The following is a 24,807-nucleotide window of genomic DNA, read 5'->3' as shown; positions in this document are numbered from 1 at the left end:
CCTTTCCACTCCTCCACCAATCCCTAAGGCTATTCTTGATGATGACTTCATCTGTGTCATGTGTTTATGAGGAAACCTTGTTTTTAGCCTGTATGCTACAACTCCACTGTTGGCCCTGTTCCAATCTTACCATCCACAGCTTAACCCAATGCAGCTCTGCACAGGCTGGAATTGTCCTGGGTTCTTGCAATACACCAGGGACTCTAGTTGGTTCCAGAATTAGATTTTGATCCCCACAATCTCCCAGTTCCCATGCTTGCACACAGAGTGTGGCAACAGCTGGGTGGGGCAACTCTATGTGGAGAGGTGGGCAGAACGGAGAAGACAGGAGAGCCATTGTGACTGAGCAGCTTGGGTGGGCCTAAAAGGAAGCTGAGGATAGGCCCGAGAGGGGAGACCTATGCCCCAGCATGTCACCTGGGGCTCTCTACAGAGATTTCTGGGCTGCTGTGAAACTCCAACTGCTCTGGAACAAAGTTGAAATGTTGTTGGAGAGCAGCCTTGGCAGGGGTAGGGGCCAAATGTTCTGGATACTTACCAGAAATAAACAGACTGCAATGAAATAGATCAAGAATCCTTTCCAATTAGGACAGTTGTGTGGGTTTTTTTTTTAATTTCTTAAGTAAGAAAGGGAACAAAATGCAAAAATCTGTTCTTTTCTTCCAAAAGACTTTAAGTAGCAAATAAGCAAGGTGTCAGGACTGGGAAAGCCTTCTGTCTAGGCTCTGAGTAAATGAACTTGCTTTTTGGTAAAGAGCTTGAGTTAAAATTAAACAGATACATATGCATAGCTTGCAATAGAATGATCCTGCATGCATCGCCTTAAAAAGAAATCTGAACATTTTTCTGAGTAGGGCAAGCAAAGAGAATCAGGCAACAGTCCCTCCTCCAGAAATCCATAAACAGCCCCTCTCCTTCTACAGCAGAGGAAATTCGTCAGAGCAGCCCACCAAATGTCCTCGTGATCTGAAAATAGATGGCACAGGTCTTTCTCTGGGCACTTCAGGACAAGGGCACTTGGGGCATCCCCGGTGACAAAGGCAACATCCGTATTAAGGACTGCCACGCCCACCTCCACCTCCTCTGCCACCGCCGGTGGGGTCTTCAAAGTTTGCAGAAGTATCTTCAGTCCCTACACCAATTATCTACGTTGGCCCGTTTTTATGTACATTTGAATCCAGTTTCAAATTCCAATTTAGATTCTGTAATCTCAAGACCTAGAATAGTGCTTGGCTCAAGTTGGTGCTCAATATATATCTGGAGGCTGGATGAATCTCATGCCTTGCTATTGCTTCCAGTCTTTAACTTCCTTCCGTCTCCTAATTTCAACTGTAATTGACTCTTTGAAAAGCTGACCCCAAAAGGTCATATTTTTTCCATATAGTTTCCATACACTTTTTCTCCCCATTTTTGCCACCCAGCAGAAGGCTCTCAGTGACCTTAGGGAGGGCTAATGGGAGCAACTAGATAACACTCGCAACTCTTCCCTCTGCTAGAAAACAACTATACCAAGTTTACTCTAGGGACATAGGCAGATACTGAAACAGCCTGAACAATGTGGATTCAGGAAGATAAGTCACTTTTATAGTAAGTTCATCATATAGGGAAACTGTCTAGAAGAAGGAGGTTGTCTGCACCTGACCCCTGGCAAGACATTGAGAACGGATGACACCATGTGTTTTTTACTTTCACATGCTTTTTTATGACCAAATTCTCATGCATAGCTTCTACAAATAGACCACTTGAACATCACTGTAGGCACTGTAGGGTGTGGTTTGACGGAGCCCAGGGAAAGGAGGTGCTGTGCACTGCCATGCACAGTGCTGAGGAAGAAGAGAGGGGCTCCAGAGTCATTGGTATGGAACATAGCTACTCTGTCCCTAGGCATTGCCATGGAATTGGATTTTTCCCCTGAATATAGCAACACAGCCAGGCCCCAAGAACCCTGCTACCCTAAGATCATCTAATTGATGCAAGAACCCTAAGTGCCAAGTGTGTATCTTCTGTCCTTCAGCAGCCCCATCTCTGCCCCCGTCCCCTCCCCCATCTAGCAAAATGGCTGCGTCCTCAGGCATCTGGCATTTGGTGGAAACACCTGCCAGGAATTTTAGGGGAGGGATATTTACCCTCCCAGCTCTCACCCTCTGGAGAGCAGTTTGACTCCTTTACACTTCCTTCTGTGCTCAGGCAATTACTTTCCCCTCCCCTGATACCATCTTCATCACCTCCTTGCTGCTTGTTCAGAAGTGGTTCATGGGATGGATTTCAACTGAAACCTTTGGTAAATCATGTGAAACTCTGCAGGTATAGGGAGTTGCTTCCCAACTGGTTTTGGAAAACCAGAGATGAACTTTTTCCTGGCTAAACCACTGCAGTCACCAGTGCAACAAACTTGGGAAGCAGTGTTAACTCCTGTCACCAAAGCCGAGTGAGATGCTACTAGATAACAGAAAACATACATTTGTCCTGCCCCTCATTCCCAACACAGAGCTCCCAAAACCTTTGTAAATTCCTAAGTGATAGGAATGTTAGGCGTATCTTTTGATTTACTGAGATGACTCTGGGTGACTCCTGGATGGGGGCTAGTCACCAGAAAGGTCGAGCCATGATTAGAAGCTAGGACTTTTCAGCCCCACCCCCAACCTTTCATATAGGGGGTGAGGGGCTAGAATGTAGTTAATATTGATCATGCCTATATGAAGAAGCCTTTATAAAATCCTAATAGTAGGAGGTTCAGAAAGCATCCAGGTGGATGAACACATCCATACCAGGAGGATGACACACCCATATCCATGGGGACAGAAGCTCCTGCATTTGGGACACTTCCAGACCCGAACCTATATATCTCTTCATCTGGCTGTACATCTATATTTACACTTTACTATATTCTTTATATATTACTTTACTATATTCTTTGATAAACTGATAAATACAAGTAAGTGTTTCCCTGAGCTCAGTGGGCTGCTCTGGCTAATTATCGAACCTTAAGGAGAGGCCACAGGAACCCCCAATTTGTAGCCAAATAGGATGGAAGTTGTGGGTAACCTAGGGACATATTGCTTGCAGTTGGCATCTGAAGTGGGGTGGGAGCAGGCTTGTGGGACTGAGCTCTCAACCTATGGGATGTGATGCTATCTCCATGTAAATGGCATTAGAATTGTGCCAGTTACATTGTAGGACACCCAGCTGTGTCACAGAGAATCGCTTGATGTGCAGGAAACCCCACACACATCTGGTGTCAGAAGTATTATGAGTGTTTGAGTAGTAAAGGGGACACACAGGAAAGAGAAATGCAGAAGGAGGTGGAGGACTGGATTTTTCCCTACTTAGGAGACTGAACTGAGTTTTTCCTTTAAAGATGCATTTGTCATTTGCATGATGCATTCATTTCAGAGAGATGTGCCAGTAATGTTCAGAGGACTTGATTAATTTTGACCAAGTTTGGTATTTGCTTTAATTTTTTTAAATCATCCTGTCTGGAATAAATGTTCTTAGTTAGGAATCTGCAGAAGGGATTTTTAATGGATTTCAGTGTATTTCAGGGATATTAATAAGGCAAGAGCTGTGGTTCACAGAAACCACATGCTACATATGAAGCGGTTATTTCCATTATTAAGATCTCACTGAATATCCTTACTAGAAGACCACTTAACCCTTACTATGAAAGCACCATTATAGTGCACTATTTAGTCTTCTAAAAGAGAGTTTCAAGTTTTATTACCCAGGCCCCTTCTTGTGAATGCATAAATCTCACATTGTTCCCACCTCACCCTCAAATCTGGAAATGTTCCCAGCTGAAAATCACTGTATCTTTTACATATTTCCTTTGCCCACAAAATTTCTGTTGAATTTTGTTTTGGGTGGTCTGTACTGTAAAAACACTAATAGCTTTTTTTCATTTTATAACACTAAATGTTTCTGTAATGTTAAATATGCTTTTTTGGGGGTATTGCATGTGGCTCCTTACATGTTCCTGATTAGGGGTGAAATATGTGGGTAGACTCCACCTTCTAGACAATCATAGGTCTAAAAAATAACTTCCTGAGAGCAAACTGCTTAGTGTTTTTATCATTGGTTTTGTGAACACTTAAGTCTAAACTAACTCCACTTTTTGCAGAGAGAAAGAGAGTAAGGAGACAGGAGGACCCCACATGGGGAAGTAACCATGACAGCTCCAGGCTGAATTGACTGGAACAATCAAGTTTGGAAAATTATTAGTAAATTAGTTGTATTAGAACAGAAGCAAGTTGCCCATGGCCAGTGGCCACTGCAGCCTGTCCCACTGCTTCCTGCTGCCTGAACTTCAATTTTGGAAAATATGCCCAAATATTAACATTTTAGTAGCCACCTTTTCATTGTCAGTGTTCCTCATTGGCATTTGTAGGAATCAGCTGTTGCTGCATCGCTAACTACTTCAAAACCCAATGGCTTAAAACAATATCTGTTTACTATTACTCACAGTTGAACCAACCTTGCCTTTTCTTTTCTGATACTTGGATATCTTGGAGAGACTGCTCATCCCAAGGTTAGCTGTTTCTTAGAGAGAGTAAATGACTCAGCTAGGGTCACACCTTTCACATGGACTACTCCAGAGCCCATACCTTAACTGCCTTCTTCACCTCCCTGGCTTTCACACTTGAGCCACTTTTCACTTTTCAGCCCTAATCACCCCAGCGCCAGGATCAGACACCTAGGGACAGCCCAGAGCCTGCTGAAATTACCAAATTTTAACCAACCCTTCTCTGAGCATGCTTACCCTGTGTCAGTCAAACGGAAACTACAATAAAAGCTCCTGTTCACTTTTCTCTCTTCTCCCTTTGTCTCCTGATTGACCCTGGTGCTTCCCCAAGAGGCCCTCTGTGTTGTGGTATGGTGTGCACCCTTCTCTCGGGATCTGTAAGAATAACAAACTATCTTTTCAATGGCAGTCATCTCCTGATCTCTTGGTTTTACCATACCTGAGCCATAATAAAACCTATATTTTAAAACTACAGTCTACAGGTCAGCTAGGCAGCTCTTTTGGATTTCAGGCATCTATGGTCATCTGTGGGTTTAGCAGGCAGCTCTGTTGCTCTTCACTTAGCTGCCTTATTTGGGGGCTATCTGCTTTAGGGCTGTAAACATCTAGGATGTCCATGTCTAGGCACCAGGGCTCTCCCTCCCATGGTCTCTCACCTCCCTGCAGGAGAGCCTGAGCTTGTCACAGGGCAGTGGTAGGAATCCAGGAAAGTAGAAGCAGGTGGAACCTTTTCAGACTTCCAGTGGAAAGGACATGCATCACTTTCCCTGCATCCTATCAGCTGAAGCAAAACACAGAGTAGCCCAGATTCATGGGGGAAAGAAATAGACTCTACCTTTTGATGGAAGATATGGCAATGTCACATTATAAGTGATGTGGATACAAAGAATAGTGGAGAAATGGAGACTTTTCCTAGTCCCTCTACCACAACATTGTTCTCCTCAAAAGAGTAAATTATCTAAAACATGTTTTTCCCCAAGGATGTTATAAAGATACATATTTTTTTTTAATTTAAAAAGAAAAAGAGACGTGGCCTGTGTGTGGACAGTTCATTACTCTAGTAAAACTAGAATTAGAATTCCATTCTCTCAGTGGAATAACATAAATGTGAATAATTGGGACAAAATATGACATTGGGAATTACCTGGTGCCCTTGTTAAAATGCAGATTCCTGGCCCCAGAAAATCTAATTCAGTAAAGACCAGGATAAGGTCCAGGAGTCTGCATGTTAGCAAGATCCTTGGGGACTTGGTGCAGGTGATTCTAACAATCTCAGTTTGAAAAATGCTGGTGCCCCAAGTTATATATATATATATATATATATATATATATATATATATATATATATATATAATGGAATATGGAATATTATTCAGCCATTAAAATAACAAACAAGGAAATCCTACCATTTGGGACAACATGGATGGACCTAGAGGGCATTTTGCTAAGTGAAATAAGTCAAACACAGAGACGAACACTGTATGATCTCACTTTTATGTGAATCTTTAAAACAAAACAACAAACACAAAAAAATCAAACACCTAGAAAAAGAGATCAGACTTGTGGTTACTAGAGGTGAGGATCAGGGGGAGGAGGACTTGCAAGAAGGTGGTCAAAAGGTACATGCTTCCAGTTATAAGATAAATAAATACTAGGGATACAGTGTACAACATGATGGCTATAGTGAACACTGCTGTACGATATATAGGAAAGTTGTTAACAGAATACATCCTAAGAGTTCTCGTCACCATAGAAAAATATTTTCCTTTATTCTTCTCTTCTTTCTTTTCTTTTCATTGAATCTATGTGAGAAGATAGGTGTTAGCTAAACCTATTATGATAATCATTTGACAATATACTTAACTCAAACCATCATGCCATAGGCCCTAATTAAGTTTATATAGTGATATATGTCAATTATTTCTCAATAAAACTGGAAAAGATTTTTTAATGCTGATATCAAAAGATGTGTGTGTGTGTATGTGTATGTGCACACAGAGCAGTAATATCATCTCTATTTTACAAAAAGGAAGCTAAGGCTCTAAGCCTTAGTTCTGTTCAGTGGCCTGTGCAAGTTCACACAGAAGATTAATTGTAGATCTGGGGTTAGTACCCAAGTCTCTTGGCCTTTGACCTATGAGGTATGGTCTGAGAGGTACAGGGAGCCCCATTCCCCTTAGAACAACCCCCACCTCAGGCTTGCTGTAGTGCCTGAGCCTCCTGTCAGCCATCCTGGGTCTCCTCTGCAGTATCAGCAAAATCACTCTGCCCCTTCCATACCCAGTAAAGGGGCTAGAATGGCTCAGGCATTGCAGAAGCTGGAGGTGAAGGGAATGGAAACAAACATCAAAACCTACTGACCTGAAAGCCTTACCTTTTAGCTTAGATTGATGTACTGTATTGGTTGCTAACTCCCAGTTTAGTTCTGGGGGAGCGTTATTCATCCCTTGAGAAGCAACCAATGAAAAGAGAGCAAGAAGGGATAAAGAATGAGGAGGAACGAAGACATTTCTATGATCATTTCTCTCTCTCCATAGTAGTCCAGTGGGTGACAATGATGATGGTGATGATGGTGATGGCAGCCATCACTGTGCCCGTTTTATAGATAGAGAAACAAGGACTTACAAGTACCTCCTAGACCTGGATCCTGTCTCTTGGGCCTCCTCCTGCCATTTAACAAAGAGCAATCCCCAAATTGCATTGATTGGGTGTGATTTTTCAGAACCCCAGAACAGATATTGATGGTCTCCTCTGAAGAAAGAGTAAAGTAGGAAATTATCTCACTTTTAAGATAAATTAAGTATTTAAACTTGATGTGAAAAAATGACACCTAGGACATACACTCAGCTGCGAATTTATGAAAGTACAGTCCCACCCCTATATCCCTTAGATACAGCAAAAAGTTATTAGGACAACGGGGATGCACCTTGTGCCAGCCTGTCCAGAATTTTAACCACCAGTGTCCAGTCTCACCTCAGACAGATAAAGAGATCAATCCTCATCAGTTTGCCATTGGTGTTGTCTCTGGGTTATTCCTCAGGACTCTGTGGTCACCTCAAATGGCATATCTGTCAAGTTCTCAAGACAAACAGAACCAACAGGTGTGTGTATATTATTATCTCTCTGTAGATAATGGATGGATGGATAGATGGATGGATGGATGGATGGATGGATGGATGGATGGATAGGTAGTAGAGGAGAGAGACAGACAGAGATTTCAGAAATTGGCTCACATGATTGTAGGAGCTGGCAAGTCCAAACTCTGCAGGGCAGGCTGGCTGGCTGGAGACCCAGGGAAGAGCTGGTATTGCCATTTAGATCTGAAGGAAGTCAGCTGACAGAGTTCCCTCTCCCTAGAGGACCTCCAGGACATCTAGGACTGGATGAGGTCCACACCCATTATGAAAGGTAATCTGCTTTACTCAAAGTCTACTGATGTGAATGTGTTAATCTCATCTAAAAATGCCTTCACAGCAGCATCTACTTTCATGTTTGTCCAGAAACTGAATACCATGGCCTAGCCAAGTTGACACATAAAATTAATAATCACAGCTGGGCAGGGAAGTACCCAGAAATGGGGGTGGGGATCCGTGTTTACAAACAGGCTTGTTGCTGATCTGCACCTGATGAGAGAAAAACAAGACAGAGGTGTAGCCACAGTACCCCTGCTCTGGTCCCGGTCAGAATCAGGGTCAAGAGATGATTCTTTCCAGTTGCATTTGAGCAAACTGGCTTCTTGCTACAGGTATGAGAGGAGGTGTCTCTGCTGACAGGAGTGTTACTCCATAAAGCACATCCTGCCCCAGACCCCACTTGTGTGTGCCATACACCCCATCCTGCCAATAGCACCACCAGCACACAGGGGTGAGCACACACACCAGCTCCCAAAGAGAACCACAAAGGGCCTTAGAGCGACCAGAGTTCTGGATTCATCTGTACCCATATACTCTGACAGTTGTGCCTTCAGCCAACTTGATCTCCCTGAGCCCTGGTCCTCCAAGTGTGAAGAAGAGCTGAGGCAAGTCCAACAGGCAAGTCAAGCACTTTGAAATTGTGGGAAATATTAGAGTACTGCATAAAATAGGAAGTCTCTCTAATAGGCTTCCATCACAAAGACTCAAAGACGAGTGGGGAACTGTAGAGGAGGCAGGGGTTTGGGAGGAGACTTGTTGCCAGCAAGCCTGGGGAGAAGAAGAGAGAGAATGGGTGAGGAGGGAAGAAGAACTACAGAGGAAGAGGGGAGCTACTGACCCACAGCAGCAGTAAATTCCGGTTCTGGTCTCTAGAACAGGAGAAAGAATGAGCTGGAGATGCGTCATCCAGAGCCCTGGTGATCAGGACAGCGTGAAGGTGGCTGCTTAACTGGGGCCAACACAGAGGCACTAGGCATCATTAGCTGGATATTTCTGGCCAAAGTCATATATTTTTAGCCTTGGTTATCTGAATAACTTGCTTGAATAGCTCTAACCTGAGGTAAAATTTGATTGGAAAAGAAAGAGTAAAAACCTAGAGTGGGAATTCTGGACAGCAGGGCTGGCCTGGGACAACATCAGAAATTGGCAGCTGGTCTCAGCCCCTGTCTGCAGCTGACCTTTCCACTTGGTGTCCCCATACCCTACTCATTGAGGACCTACTGCAGGCAAGCCACTGAATCCTCACCATGGCCCTGCAAAGTGGGGATGCTGTCTCACAGTCATTGTGCTCTTACCATTGCCTAGCACTCTCCTGACAGTTTAACAGCTCTTGTCTCATTTAGGAATTAAGAGTCGCACTTTTCAGGTCTGGAGATGTCACTTGAAAGCTAGTGATTCAAAAAATAAATTAATTAAAATTAAAAAAAAAAAAGAAAGCTAGTGATTCCAACCTCCCTCTACCTCAGAGGCCCATATTAATTCCCTTCTTCCTGTTTCTGACAAAATACTGAGCTAATAAATTCCAGAGGACCTTAGTGCCCACCTGGCCTACCCCCTTCATCGTACATGAGAGGAAACTGAGGCCCAAGGAAACTATACAAACTATATAAGGTTGCACAGCCGGTTGGTGGCAGGGTCAGGATTAGAACTCAGATGACCTCACCCCTAGGGTCTCTAAGATTTCTCCATGTGGAGAAGAGCTGATCCATTCCCACTGGGTGTAGGGACTGATAGTGGCTTAATTCTGCCATCCTGGAGCATCTCAAGTTTTAGTGAGAAAGGAAACTGTCAACCACTAGCCAAGTAGGGCATAAGAGGGTGAGTTAAAGGAGGTTAAAATTAGGAATTAAAGGAAACCATTCTTGGTTCTCCTCAGTTAATACTACATAGGCTGTCAGCTCTGCTCTTTACTTAATAGTCTTGAATTGCATAATAATTCAGCCACCATACCACCTTAGGGTCTGGCTGGAATGATACACTCTTATAATCCTTGACATGGAAGGGAACTTAGAGACCATCTTATTATGGAATGGCAAACACAGGGCACTCTGCCATGCATGTCCCTCCCACACCTCTGCAAGGCAGACTAATTCCTCCCAGATCCTTTGCTCCTCTTTTCTCTACCCCCATCATTGCTGAGAAGGGACTGGTTCTGAATCCTTTTCAGCCAAGAACTGTACCAATGGATTACAGTTGATTAAGGCATTGATAATCGAAGTGTGATTGGTGGACCTGCAGCAGTGGCATCACCCTGGAGCCACTTAGTGATGCAGAACATCAGTCTCACTCCACAGCTACCAAATCAGAGTTTGCCCTTTTATAAGTTTCTATGCAATCCACATGCAGACTGAACTCTGAGAAGCATAGGGTTTCTTCCCCTACTAAAACAGAGAGAATGTACTTAGAGTGATGGAACAGATACTCTTTAGAGGTAGAAGTGTAAGGGATGGAAAAGTTATGAGACTGAGACCAGATCTTCTGGGTTAACCCTTGTCACTAACTACTGTGTGACTTGGAGTAAGTCACATGAACTAGGCCGTTAGACTGGACCCTCTGTGGCCAAGTTCATGTCTAATTCACCTCAAAAACCCTGGTACCTAGAATGCTAAGGAAGAGAATTACCAGTGGGCTTTGGCTTCTTCCCTCACAACTGAAGGTGTACTAAAGAATGGCTTCCAGCCCCACAGCCATGTGTCCACAACACACTGACTCATGTCCTGGCTTAACTAACATGAAACAAGTGGGTTAGCAGAGAGCTAGCAGGGAGGGTGAGTTTCTGCCCATGAAAACTTCTTGTGAGTGCTGACTCTGGGCTGGGAAACTGTGGGTTAGGGACACTGGCCTTTCTACTGCTCAGCCCCAGAAACCGTGGTCAGGCCCAGCCAGCTTCCTGTGACCCTCTCCTTCTTGCTCCAGGCCTCCATACCTTCTCTCAGCTTCTCCACCACACCCTGGGATCTCTGCCTCTCCCCAAGCCTAGATATGTGCAAGACATTTTCCCCAATACCTCACTTCCCTGTCACCCATTCTGTCAGGCACAAGAAGACCTTTTGGGGGTTCATCACAGGCAAATTGAGACTGGGGGTTACACAAAGCCCATGGAATTCCCATAATGCCCCCAGGGGCCTATAATCTTCAACTCCCCCTTTGCACGCCTCACTTCCCATCCCTTTCCAGACTAAAGAGTCCATCTTGCTGGAATAGCTTTCTTTTACTCAGATGATTTGTGGCACTTAGCTCACCAGCCCCCATCTAGAGCCTCAGTAGGCAGCCCCAGGTCTTTGAAAACTGCTTCTCAAGGGGAGCCAACAGAAGACGAAAGAAAAGGAAAGGCCAGAAAGAAAGAAAAAGAAATGGCCAGAAAAGAGACAAAAGCACCCTTAGCTATTTGAGGGTCTTGATGTTAGCCTGGTGTAGTACCTGACATCTCTATAACACCTCCTACCCTCTTTGAGAGACCACCATTGGGTCTCCTCCATGGGCCTGGAACTCAGCAGCCTCACCATCCCACCAGGATAAATTCTGCCTAATGTTTTGGTAAAATAAGGCTGCTGGCTTCTTGGAATTCTCATGCAAACCAGTCACAGATTGACTTGATAGAAGGATATTTTACCTTATGCATGAGTTGGATGCTTAAACCAAAATTTGGGAAGTGTTGTAAGGTCACTGGAAAAAAAATGAGATATATAAGAATAGGCACGCAAATACATGCCTGCAAAATTATTCCCCAAGTAACCTGTTAAACTCAAAACATTTAGCAAATAAAGCAACCCGATCAGAACAGTTTCCTGGCCATCAACTTGCAGGACTGGGAAGGCTGCCCTGAAGGCTGGGTTCCTATCAGCCCTGCTTATAACCCTTTGGTGTGATTTACATGCTAATTATCTTGACTGCCAGTTCTAAAAATCAGCATTTCCAAGGCCTCTGAATGTGAAGTGACCAAGAATTCTGAGCTGACAGAAGGCATGTGTAGTTACCAGGTTGAGCCAAAGACCTGTCTCCAGGACAATATTCTCTAGTTGGCAATCCAGGGAATTGGGCTGTTCCAACATAGCTGGATGGTTTATTGAGATATTCATTCAGTTTTATTACTGTTAGTGCCAATTGAGTTAATTTTCTCCTTTGACTCCCTTTTTGGAAGAACAGCCAGGCCTTTGAGTCCTGGAGGTCTTTGATGCTCTTGGCAAGGGAGAGAAGGATCCAGACTTTAATTTCTAAATCTTAGTCTCAGAGAGCTGTGAAGCTTGTTACCTGAAAAGGAAATATTTCCAGTGAATGAAGGACAGAGGGCAAAGGGAATGGTTCAACCTTGGAGGGTGGGATTAGGTAGGGAGTTAGGTGGGATAAGGGGGGAGGGCAGGTGGCCTACATGTGCTGAAGACCAGAACCACAGTTATTCAGAGTGCTCATGAGGAAGGGTAGCTTCTTGGAAGGCTGGACTCTGGGTTCCTGCTACTCAACGTGTTGTTCATGACCGGCAATGTCAACATCACCTGGGAGCTCATCAGAAATACAGACCCACTGGATCTAAAGTTATATTTTAGCAGGATTGCCAAATGATCTGTATGCACACTGGAGTTTGAGAACTACTTCTCTAGGTTCTACTGCTTGAGAGCCTCAGCCGTGATGCCCAGAAAAACTCAGCACAAAGGAAGAGAATGGGGTTGCAACACTAGAACACTCCCCACTGGCCTTGGACAAGAGATTCAGGAACAGCAGTCATAAGCCTTTCCTCAATTTTCTGAATGTTGTAAATGCCAATGTTTCTAAGCAACCCAAGAGAGGGTGAGGATCTCAAAATACAAGTGAGATGTAATTTCCCACCATCCGTAAAGGTGATGGCTTAAAGCAGAGTTGGTGAATTTACAAAATGTAAGGAACTCTGATGTGTCTTTCACCTGAGTGCTGTGGAGGAAATTTATAGCCTTTACTTGATTAAATGGATTTCCTAACAAGCTGTGTCTGAAATACCTACTCCCTATCATCACCACACACAATAGATTTTAATTCTTATTGTTGAAAATTCACCAAAACATATGTAATTAGTCAGTTTTTGCTGCATAACAAACTCAAGATCTTAGTGGCTTGTAACAACAAATGCTGCTTTTCCTTGTTGACCTCAGGCTCTCTGCAGGAATCAGTTGGACTTGACCCCAAGCCCCAGTTTGAGCTTACGTCTGTTCCACGTGCCTTCTCATTGCAGGACCAGCAGCTCCCCAAGGCACATTCCTGTCATGGCAGATGGCAGATGGCAGAAGCAAAGCATCCAAGCCAAACTACACAGGCATTTAAAGCCTCTGCTTAGCATCACATTTGCTCACAACTTATTGGCTGAAGGAAGTCACATGGCCAAATCCAGGTAGGTGTGGAAGTATATTCCATCTACTCTATTGAGAAGCAATGCAAGGTCACATGGCAAAAGAAGTCAGAGGGGGAGAAATGGAAACAGAAATCCTATTTTGCACAAAACATTAGCCCATTTTCCTGTCTTGGTAAACCTAATGAACCTGTGTAAGGCCATCTGGGATGATGATGGCTCTCACCAGCCAAGGACTCTCCAGGACCAAGAATGTAAGAAGGCACAGAGGTGGTTGTTTTTCCATAGAATACTGAGTCTGTTATTTTAAATATACCCTGTTCATTTCTTATGAACGTGACCTGAGGGCAGAAAAAAAAAAGAAACAGTTAACTTAAGGAATAATTTGTGTGGTCTGGTTAGTCAAGATTTCCTTAACTGAGTACAAATTAACTTTATTTTTTCAATTTAATGCTTATAAATTTTAAAGAATATTTAGTACAAATTCAGTAAAAGTTTCAAAGAAAATAGTATATTCTATAGTAATAACACAAGGATAATGACAAAATTTACTGAATTCTTAGTATGTGCCAGACACATTTAATTCTCAACCAATCCTATGAATTAAGTAATATTATTATTACCATTTTATAGATCAAGAAACTGAGGCTTAATTACCAATTAAGTAATCTTTTCAGGGTCAGACAGCCAACCAGAAACATGAAACATTCTTGAACTGAACATCTCTTAGCTTTATTGTTCTTTTCTAAGAAATGAAAATAATAAACCCCACCCTGATATTATTACTGATAAAGATAATATCTATAACATCCTGGTATATTGTACAGTTTCTATAAAAGATACTTATTTTAAAGGAACATAGCTTCTTGATCTGTAACAGGAAGACAATCCCTCACTGTAAGAACAGTTCTGATAAACAACTCCAGAGAGGGAATAATAGCAGATAGTGACCAAGTTATTAATTTATTCCAAGCTTCTTTCCAAATTACTAAATGAGGACTTGAAAACAATATTAAGGCAGGGTTGAAGATTTTCTAAGAAGGAAGTATTGTGCTTTCATCTCTTTCCTGTCATAGAAGGGGGAGATTTAAAACAGAGGGTGGAGGAAGAACTAAAAATTGGTGATTGAGCTTGTATCCATCTTTTCCTAGGAGCTAGCTGGTTGAAGGCTGAGGAATGGAGGCCTGACAGCAGCAAAAAGCCCACACACTAGATAAACCAATCATCATCTTATATTTTATATCTAAACTAAAGATGCCATTCCTGTTACAAATCCATTTTATAATCCCTAAAGATGTGCAGGATCCAAAGACCATAAAAGAATATTATTAGCAAATTGAGAAATTATATGAATTGATAGAATATGGTTCCTTGTGGAATGTGTTTTACAAAGAATCAACCACAAACCCCAAAGCCATTGAAAGGATAATAGAGAAATACTATGAAATTCCACGTACATAAATCCAACAAATTAGTTGAAATGGGCCAATTCCTTGAAATCCACAAAGAATCTAAACTCACCCACGATGAAATAGTTAACCTGAATAGTCCTGGAACTATAAAACCAGTTAAATGTATAATTAAAAACTTTCCACAAAAGAAATCTCCAAGGGCAGCCCAGGTGGTTCAGCGGTTTAGCGCCGCCTTCCATCCAGGGCCTGATCCTGGAGACCCAGGATCGAGTCCCACGTTGGGCTCCCTGCATGGAGCCTGCTTCTCCCTCTGCCTGTGTCTCTCCCTCTCTCTCTCTGTGTGTCTCTCATGAATAAATAAATAAAATCTTAAAAAAAAAAAGAAATCTCCAAAACAAGATAGTTTCACTGGCAAATTCTACCAAACCTATAATAAAAATATAGGTTTATATTATGCACTAATATGCACAAACTCTTCCAGGACATAGAAAGGGAAGGAAAATGTCCCAACTAGTTTTATGAGGTCAGTTTTACCCTGACATCAAAATCAGACAAAGAGTGCAAAAAATTAAAACTACAGGTGAATATCTCTCATGAATTTAGATGCAGAAATATTCAACAAAATATCACCAAATTGGATCTAGGAATATATAAAAGGAATCATACACCATGACCAAACAGGTATAAAAGCTAGGTATAAAAAGCTAGTTCATCATTCAAAAAAATATTTAAACTTATCTGCTATATCAATAAGCTAAGAAGAAATATATAATCATGCAATTTGAAATAGGAAAAGCATTTGACAAACTCCAAAGCCAACTCATGATAAAAACTCTCAACAGGTTAGGAATAGAAGGGAATCACTTCAACCTGATAAAGAGCATCAACAAAACCTTTCAACTAACATCATAGTTAATGGGGAAAGACTGAATGCCTTCCTCCTAAAACTGGGAACAGGTCAAGCCAATGATGTCTTCTTTCACCACACTTACTCAAAATACTACTACTGGCAGTTCTAGGCTCTGCAATAAGACAAGAAATAAAAGTAAAAAACACATATATTAGAAAGGAAGACATAAAGCTTTCCCTATTTGCAGAATACATGATTATCTACATAGAAAGTCCCAAGTAATCTATCAAAAGCTCCTGTAAATAAGTGAGTGCTTATTTATAAGTCTACTAGTACTTTCATAAGAAAATATGACAGACTGGGTGACTTATACAACAGAATTTACTTTCTCAAAATTCTGGAGGCTAGAAGTCCAAGATCAAGATGTTGACAAGGTTGATTTCTGGCTTGCAGATTGTCGACCTTCTCACTATGTCCTCACATGGCCTTTCCTCTGTGTGCAGGTTCCTGTATGCATTTTTCTTCCTCTTCTTATAAGGACATCACTCTTACTGCCTTAGGGCTCCACTCTTATGATCTCATTTAACCTTAATTACCTCCTAAAAGGCCCTGTCTCCTAATACACTCACACGGGGGATTAGGGCTTGAACATATGAATTTTGAAGGGAGAGAATTCAGTCCATAGCAATGAGTTTAGTCACATTCTAGGATACAAAGTCAAAACACAAAAATCTGTCATATTTCTAAATATTAGTATTGAATAATTTTTAAAAGGTACCATGTAAATAACTCCCCTTAGAAGGAAATATGTAGGTACAATTCTAACAAAATATACATAAAGCCTATGTGATAAAACTCTGAAATACTGATGAAATAAACCAAAGAAGATCTAAATATATGTAGAACCAACCATGTTCATGGATTGGAAGATTCCACATAGGAAAAAAGCTGTTTTCCTCTGAATTGACCTATGGATTAAATGCAGTTTCAACCAAAATCCTAGCAGAATTGTTATAGATATTTGACAAGCTGATTCTGAAGTCAATATGAAAGGCAAAGAAACTAGAATACTCAAAAGAATATTGGCTTTTGAAGAATCCCACTATTCAATTTTAAGATTTATTTTAAAATAATCAAACAATATGGTATTGGCAGAGAGAGAGAGAGATACATATATCAGCAGAACACAATAGAGAGTACAGACATAGACACAAACAAATATGAATGGTTGATTTTTGCCAAACATACAAAGGCAATTCAGTGGAGATATGATAGTGTTTTCAACAAATGGTATTGGCATTCATACACACAAAAAAGTGAACCTCTATCTAAATCTCGTACTTTATACAAAACTTAACTCGAAATGGATCATAGATCCTAAGGGAAAATATGCAACTCTAAAACTTTTCAAGGAAAATGTAGAGCATCTTTGTGACCTGAGGTTAGGCAAAGAGTTCTTAGACATTATAGCAAAAGTCCAATTCATAAAAGAAAAAAAATTGATAATTTTGAATTAATCAAAACTGAAAGCTTTGGTTCTGTGAAAGATATTCTTGAAGAATCAAAACACAAGCTGAAAACTGGGAGGAAACACTTGCAAATCACATATCTAACAAAGGGCTTGTGTCCAAGATATGTTAAAAACTGTCTTATTCAACAAACAACCCAGTGAAAAAATTGGCAAAAGACTTAGACCCTTCACCGAAGAGAGTATATGGATGGCAAATAAGCACATGAAAGATGTCCAACATCATTAGCCAGTAGAGATATGTAAATTCAAACTATAATGAAATATCACTATATATGTATTAGAATGGTAAAATTAAAAAAAAATACTAACAGTGCTAGGACCTGGTGAGGATTCAGTAGTATGGAACTCCTATGTACATTGCTAGTTGAAATGTAAATTGGTGCAGTCGCTCTAGAGCAGTTTGGCAGTTTCTTATAAAAATAAATGTACATGTGTCATCTCATCCAGCAATCCTATTTTTAGGTATTTGCTCTGGAAAAACGAAAATTTATGTTCATTCAGAACCATGTCCACAAATGTTTAAAGCTGTTCTATGAATAATTACCAAAAACTGGAAACAATCTAATGTCTTTCAGTGGGTAGATGGGTAAATAAAGTGGGATATCAATACATTAGCAAGAAACCATTATACACATAACAATGGGATAAATCTCAAAGGCCTTATGCTGAGTGAAAGGAACCAGTCTGGAAAGGTTACATACTATATGATTCTGTTTATATGAGATTCTCAAAAAGAAGTATAGTGAGAGATAACAAATAAATGTTCACCAGTAGTCAAGAGTGAGGAAGAGGGTGTGTTTAGGGCACAGCAGTATAAGAGAGCTTTTTTGGGTGATGGAGCTGTTCTGTATATTTTTTTAAAGATGTTATTTATTAATTAGAGAGAGAGAGGCAGAGATAAAGACAGAGGGAGAAGCAGGCTCCCTCTGGGGAGCCTGATGTGGGACTCGATCCCAGGAACCCGGGCTCACGACCTGAGCCAAAGGCAGATGCTCAACCACTGAGCCACCCAGGTGCCCCGGAATTGTTCTGTATCTTGATTCTGGTGGAGGTTACCCTAATCCATTGGTGTGCTTAAACCCATGGACCTGTCCATATTTTTTAAAAAGTCAATCTTGATGTATATTAGTTTTAAAAAGTCAGATTTCTTGGGGGGGCAGATTTTTTAATCAGAAGTAATAAATACACATTATGGCAGAAACTATTATCCCCCTAATATCCATTCTTCCTTTCTATCTTTTAATAATGGAATTCTCTCTGTGTGTGAGTGTTGGGAGGACACATGGTTGCCCAGCCAAAGACTGGTTTCCTAGCCTCCCTTGCAGCTAGATGTAGCCATGTAACTGGATTTTGCCAAGATAGAAGTACCTCCTTGAAATAGAGGCATTTATGACCTCCTTTTACTTCTTCCTCTTGTCCTAGAGGTGGTGCTGATGAGCTACTCTCAACCACAAGGACAACTGAAGCAGCAGACACCTTAGACCAGTGCAGGGCCAGCTGGGACCCTGGGTGATCTCAGACTGGTAGGTAAGAGAAAAAGAAACTTTGAATTTATGTAGGCTAATGCATTTTGCAGTCTCTTTGTTAGACCAGCTTAATCCTTACCGTAATCAATACACATATTCATTGTAGAAAAATGTAAAGGGCAAAATAAAAGTTATCCACAGTCTCATCATCAAAGAGAGACACACTTTGATCTCACCTTGGCCTTTTCAATATGTTGGTAGGGTAACAATAAAAAAAGAAATCTTCCAAAGAGTATGAGCATATCTGGTATTGTGTAGATTTCTTGAAGAATCCTGGATTTGGGAGGTGAGATATAGGGATAGAACTCCCCCTTAGATTGCAATGCTGACTCTCCTTCCCAGGAAATACCATTGTCTGGACATTGTTCCACTAACACACTATTACTCTGGGTCAGAGTAAAACCAGTTTCATAAGTAAAGCCAGTTTCATAAGCAGTTCTTGTGGAGGACATGTTCCTGTAGTATCTTGAGTATGAGGAATTAGTACAAAATCCTTAGAATCTTGGTCTTTGGAACTGGAAAGTCATGGATCCAAGGCCTCGTTCCACTTCTTATTTATGTGTGTAACTTTGAGCAGGTGTCTTAACTTCTCAGAATTTCAGTTTCCTCTGCTCTGAAATGGGAATGAATAATAGCACCTCCCATATGGAATTGTTGTGTGAATTAAATGTGATGATAGACATAAAGGCATAACACTGGGTCTAGCACATAATAAGTTCTCAGAAATGGGAGGCCATTTGATTATTCATATACTCCATGTTGAGGACCTATAATATGCCAGGCACATTTCTAGGCACTGGGGAAATAGCCGTAACAAAAAAGATCCTTGCTTGCTTGTATCTTACCTTCAGTGGAAGAGATAGATAATAAAATTCTAAAATAATAGTAGATCTGATGAAAGAGTGACTTTTTGTTAATAAGGCTAATATTAGCTCAGGCATGTGTGAGGATGTATGGCTTCAGTTTCCTCCCTCAATTCTGCAAGGTCTGTGCAGAGAGCTGTGCAGGGTGGGTATGGACAGTGAGGACATTAAAGGACTTACACAGGAGAGCTCATGCAATGCATAATTTTGTGGGCCATGGCAGGTGCCATGCTCTCTGTGTGAAGTGTTCTCCATTGCTGAGAATGGCTGAAGCCTTCACCTGTCAGAGTCAGGCAGGAGGATGAGCCTGGAGTTCTAAGGACATGGGCAGGAAGTCTCTGGTAAGGTTTCAGATCTTCTGGCCCTCTCCTGGAGCCACTAGCAAATAGAGTTAATTTTTCCAATCTAACGGATGGCAGGTTGTTTCTGTTGAGAAAGAATTTCTCTATCCATGGATCAAAAGCTAAACAGCAGCTCTCAACTTGTTGTTCAGCAGAATTACTTATAGATTTTGTTTAAAAACAGCACCATCCAAGCCACTGTATTCCCAGAAAGTCTGCTTCAGTGCAACTCAATAATGGAGATCAGGCATTCTTGTTCCATGCTGATTTAGAAGTGCCCCCAGTGGTCAGAGCCACTGGTTCCAGATACAACCTCCATCTTCAAATCAAATCAGAGACCACTTCATGCCCCCAGGCAGGAATGGTCCAGATGCTGTGCCTTTGTAGAGCTAATTTGTCACTTCCATCCCTGGAGTTTAGATCACCCTGGATGGCTGTGATAGAGGAGGGACTAGAAACATTATTAGAGGAGAAGGAAGCTGCTTTCCAGTGGTGCAGAGTTCATCTCGGTCATGCTATCCCTCTAGCCTGGAACACTTGCTCTTCTATTCTTCATGGCTTCTGTAAGGTCTAACCGACCTTCAGACTTTCTACTTACAAACCTCCTGTCTGGTGACAGCAGCCCATAAGAGTCTCTGCTTTTTTTGAAATCTGGCCCATGAGTAGTGATAGGGTTTTACAACTTATAAAGTACCATTGCATATATTAATATTTTCAACACTTAGTGAGACAGATATTATTATAACCGTATTACAAAGGCAGAAGCCACAAATTTAGAATGTTGAATGATGTGCAAAGACCCCTGAACCTGTAACCAATAGGTCTGGAGCCCAGGTCTCCTTACTCCAGAGTGCTCTCAAGTCCCACTTTATACGGCAGATTCCCTTCAGCAGTGTCCTGCCACCTGTTCATTCATTTCTATAGATATCAGCATGATTGGTTTAATCTTCCCAAGTGCTTGATCATAAAAATTGCATTTTGTTTTCCTTTTCTGTTGTATTAAAATGGTTTATTCTTGATAGTCCTAATTGGAATGAGTTTCTTAAACATATATTGTTCACCTAACACCTAATTGAAAATTATACTATTTACAAAAACAAAATTGAAATTCATTATCATTTTTTAAGATTTTATTTATTCATGAGAAACATAGAGAGAGACAAAGACATAGGCAGAGGGAGAAGCAGGCTCCCTCCAAGGAACCTGATGTGGGACTCGATCCCAGGACCCCAGGGTCATACCCTGAGCCAAAGGCAGATGCTCAACTGAGCCACCCAGGTGCCCTGAAATTTGTTTTCTGGAAAAGATTGGTTGCATAAAATAAACACACTTTTCTAGCTTTAGCTCTAAGTTCTAATTTAGGGAGCCCATGTGGATGTGGGCTGGGCTGAGTTGCTCTTTCCCTGTTGGTTTGCTGTGAGCACAGAAAATTCAGGAATCATGAGGGTTTGGGTACTGTTGCCTCTTTAACAACACTCTTCATGGGATCACATTTTTCCCACACAAGTCTGTACATAGGCATTCATTTAATATAGGTACTGAAAGGTCTCAGGGTAGCAGCATGGCACTTTTTCTGGAAAGTCATCAGCTCCATCAATTCCACATTTTCTTAGAGGAGAATTACAAATGATTAATTAAAGGTACAGAGTCATCTGAAGATACATTCAGATGATTTGCATATTGAATAAAAAAAAACACTGCCTTTTGCCTCATTCTAGATCCTATCATTTAAAGTGCATTGATCGAAATTACCAGAACTCAGTTAACTTCATTCAAATCCCAAAGACTTCAGCACAATAGTTTTGGCAAGGGACATTTCCGATTTTCCTCTCACATAGCTCAGATTTCTTCATCATTCACAGCAGTCAAGTTTAGCAGCTCTGCTGCATAGAGGGAACTGGTGGGCTGCCAGCTGCAGCATTGTGTGGATCTGGAGATATTTCCAATTAGACAAGAGTAGGAGGCACCTCCGAGAGAGATGGGAAGATGACTACTCCCTTTGCATTATGAAAGGGAGGAGAATTTGACCCTCTGGGGAGAGATTTCACAGTTGGAAAATAGCTACATCCTTATTCAGTTTCCTGCAAAGGATCCATGCAGTGGACCAAAACATAGGCCTTCCTTTCTCCATAGGCTGAGCTTGAAGTGAGCATGGCAAAACCACATTGGACTCCTGCAGTTCCCAAAGCACCCCTGGCTGCCTTACATCTCTGGCCTATTCAACCCCTCCCCTACACCAGATAGGAATAGCCATGGACTAGGCACTACAGAAGAAAGATGCATGAACTGGAAGATGAAGACATAGCAAAATAAACTACCCAAATGTAGAACAGAGAGGAGAGAACTTTAAAAAGACTTTAAAAAGTGAACCAGATGGGGATCCCTGGGTGGCTCAGCAGTTTAGCGCCTGCCTTTGGCCCAGGGCGTGATCCTGGAGTCCTGGGATCGAGTCCTCTGTCGGGCTCCCAGCATGGAGCCTGCTTCTCTCTCTGCCTGTGTCTCTGTCTCTGTCTCTCTCTCTCTCTATCATGAATAAATAAATAAATTTTTTTTTTAAAGTGAACCAGATAGCAGTGACTTGTAGGACAAATCAGGCAGTCTAACTTACATGCAATTAGAACTCCCAGAAAAGGGGGAAGAGGAAGAGGGGAAAAAACATATATAGGAATAATTTTTTCCAAATTTTATAAAAAATTTATAAACCCAGAGATCCATGAAAATCAGAAATCCTAAGAAAGATAAGCACAAAGTAAACCACACCAAATCACACCATATATAAATTCCTGAGCTTTAACAGAAAAGATGGACGATAAACAAGCATGTGGAGAAATTGGAACCCTTACACATTGCTGGTAGGAATGTGAAATGGTTCAGCTGCTATGAACAGTTTAGCAATTTCTCAAAAATATAAAATAGATTTACCATATGATCCAGCAATTTCATTCCAAAGTACATACCTAGGGGCTCCTGGGTGGCTCAGCAGTTGAGCGTCTGCCTTCAGCTCAGTGTGTGATCCCAGGATCCAGGAGTTAGTCCCGTATTGGACTCCCCATGGAGAGTCTGCTTCTCCCTCTGTCCATGTCTCTTCCTCTCTCTGTGTGTGTCTCTCATGAATAAATAAATAAATCTTTTAAAAAAGTATATACCTAAGATAACTGAAAATTTCAACACAAATGTTCATTGTAGCATGATTCATAGTAGCCAACAAGTAAAAGCAACCCAAGTGGGGATCCCTGGGTGGCGCAGCGGTTTGGCGCCTGCCTTTCGACCGGGGCACGATCCTGGAGACCCGGGATCGAATCCCACGTCGGGATCCTGGTGCATGGAGCCTGCTTCTCCCTCTGCCTGTGTCTGTGCCTCTCTCTCTCTCTCTGTGACTATCATAAATAAATAAAAATTTAAAAAAAAAGCAACCCAAGTGTCCATTAAATGATGAATGGGTAAACAATATGTGGTATATCTATACAATGGAATATTATTTGTCCATAAAAAATAAAATTCAGATTGTATTATGCCATTTACATGCAATGTCCAGATAGGTGCAAATCAATAGAAACAAACAGTTGATGAGTGGTTTCCAGGGTCAAGAGGGATAAGGGAATGGGAATGACTGCCAATGGGAATGGGATTTCATTTTAGAGTATTGAAATTGTTCTGGAATCCAATAGTGATTGATGCACAACTCTGGATATACTATAAACTATGGAATGTGAATTTTATGGCATGTGAATTAGATCTCAATAAAGGTGCTATTAAAGAAAAAAACAAGCTAAAAAAATAAATTCCTGAGCCTAAGTCATAAAAAGATCATCTTAAGAGCCAGAGTGCACGGGCTTAAGCCCTGGATGTTATACTCATAAATCATTGCATACTACATCTGAAACTACATATGTACTTTATGTTGGTTAATTGAATTTAAATAAAAAGAGTGAGCCAGACTAAAAATGTTGCTTTAAGTACAAAGAAACAAAGAGTGGCAATAAATTTCTAGTCAGAAATTGTAAAAAGCATGGAACAAAATGTCTAACATGATGAAGTATAAAAAGGGTCATCCTAGAATTATATACCCAGTAAATACCATTAAGAGGAAGAAAAGCTGAAGTCTTTTCAGATAAATAAAAGCTAAGATAATTCTTCACAAGCGGACCTGTACCATGAGAGAAGTTTTAATGATGAAGGAGCATGATCCTAGATGGGAACTTGGATCTACACAAAGAAATGAGAAGCAACAGATTTTCAAATATCTGTGTAACTATAAAATACTTTTTATTATTTTAAAAAACAAACTCCTTAAAAGATAGTTAATTGTTTAAAGCAAACATAATGACAATATATACCAGAACTTGTAAAATGAGTCGAAATAAAATACATAACAGTAGCACAAAATGTGGAAGGAAAAAAATGGAGGTATATTTATATTTTTATTATGAGTGAGGAAATATGATATCATCTAAAGGTAGATTTTGATCATTAGAGATGAATATGATAAATTTCAGAACAAACTAACACACTAAAACAAAAGATATAGCTAATAAGTGAATGGTGGAGATACTAAGGAATAATAAAATATATTCAATATAAAATAGGGAGGAAAAGAAAAAAAAAGGAACAGAGGAGAAATGAAAAAAAAACAAAATATAGAAAACAATGAGATGGTAAGCTTAGATATCAGTAATTACCTTAAATGTAAGTGCCCTAACCCTTACTGTCCAATACACTAACCACTAGACACATGGAGCTCTTCAAATTAGCTTAAAATTTACTAAAATAAACTATTTAGCTCTTCAGTCACACCAGCAATGTTTCAAGTGCTCAGTATCCACCTAATTAGTGGCTAGCATATTAAACAGATAATTTGTAACATTTGCACCATCAGAGAAAGATCTATTGGAAAAGGCTGGTCTAAATATTACAATTAAAAGCAAAATTATGAAACTGAATAGGAAAGCAAGAGCTGTCTTCGAAAATAAAACACAGGCACACACACACGGGCACACGTGTGGAAATAGAGAGGATCAAAAGGATGGAAAAGGAT

General features: G+C 40.9%; 1 long non-coding RNA gene across 1 annotated transcript in view; it reads left to right on the top strand.

Moving 5' to 3' along the window:
- LOC140596013 (uncharacterized) overlaps window positions 1-20,874 on the top strand; it is a 126,544-nt gene extending 105,670 nt beyond the window's left edge. Inside the window, exons 5-6 of the long non-coding RNA XR_011998036.1 lie at window positions 13,136-13,291; window positions 18,465-20,874. This is a non-coding gene — a long non-coding RNA (uncharacterized lncRNA). The remainder of the gene's footprint in view (window positions 1-13,135; window positions 13,292-18,464) is intronic.
- The last annotated feature ends 3,933 nt before the right edge of the window (window positions 20,875-24,807 follow it).

The sequence above is a fragment of the Vulpes vulpes genome, chromosome 16, assembly GCF_048418805.1.
Source record: "Vulpes vulpes isolate BD-2025 chromosome 16, VulVul3, whole genome shotgun sequence".
Lineage (NCBI taxonomy): Eukaryota > Metazoa > Chordata > Mammalia > Carnivora > Canidae > Vulpes > Vulpes vulpes.
Note: the sequence above shows the minus strand (reverse complement) of the source record. Positions and strands in the feature narration are given on the sequence as shown.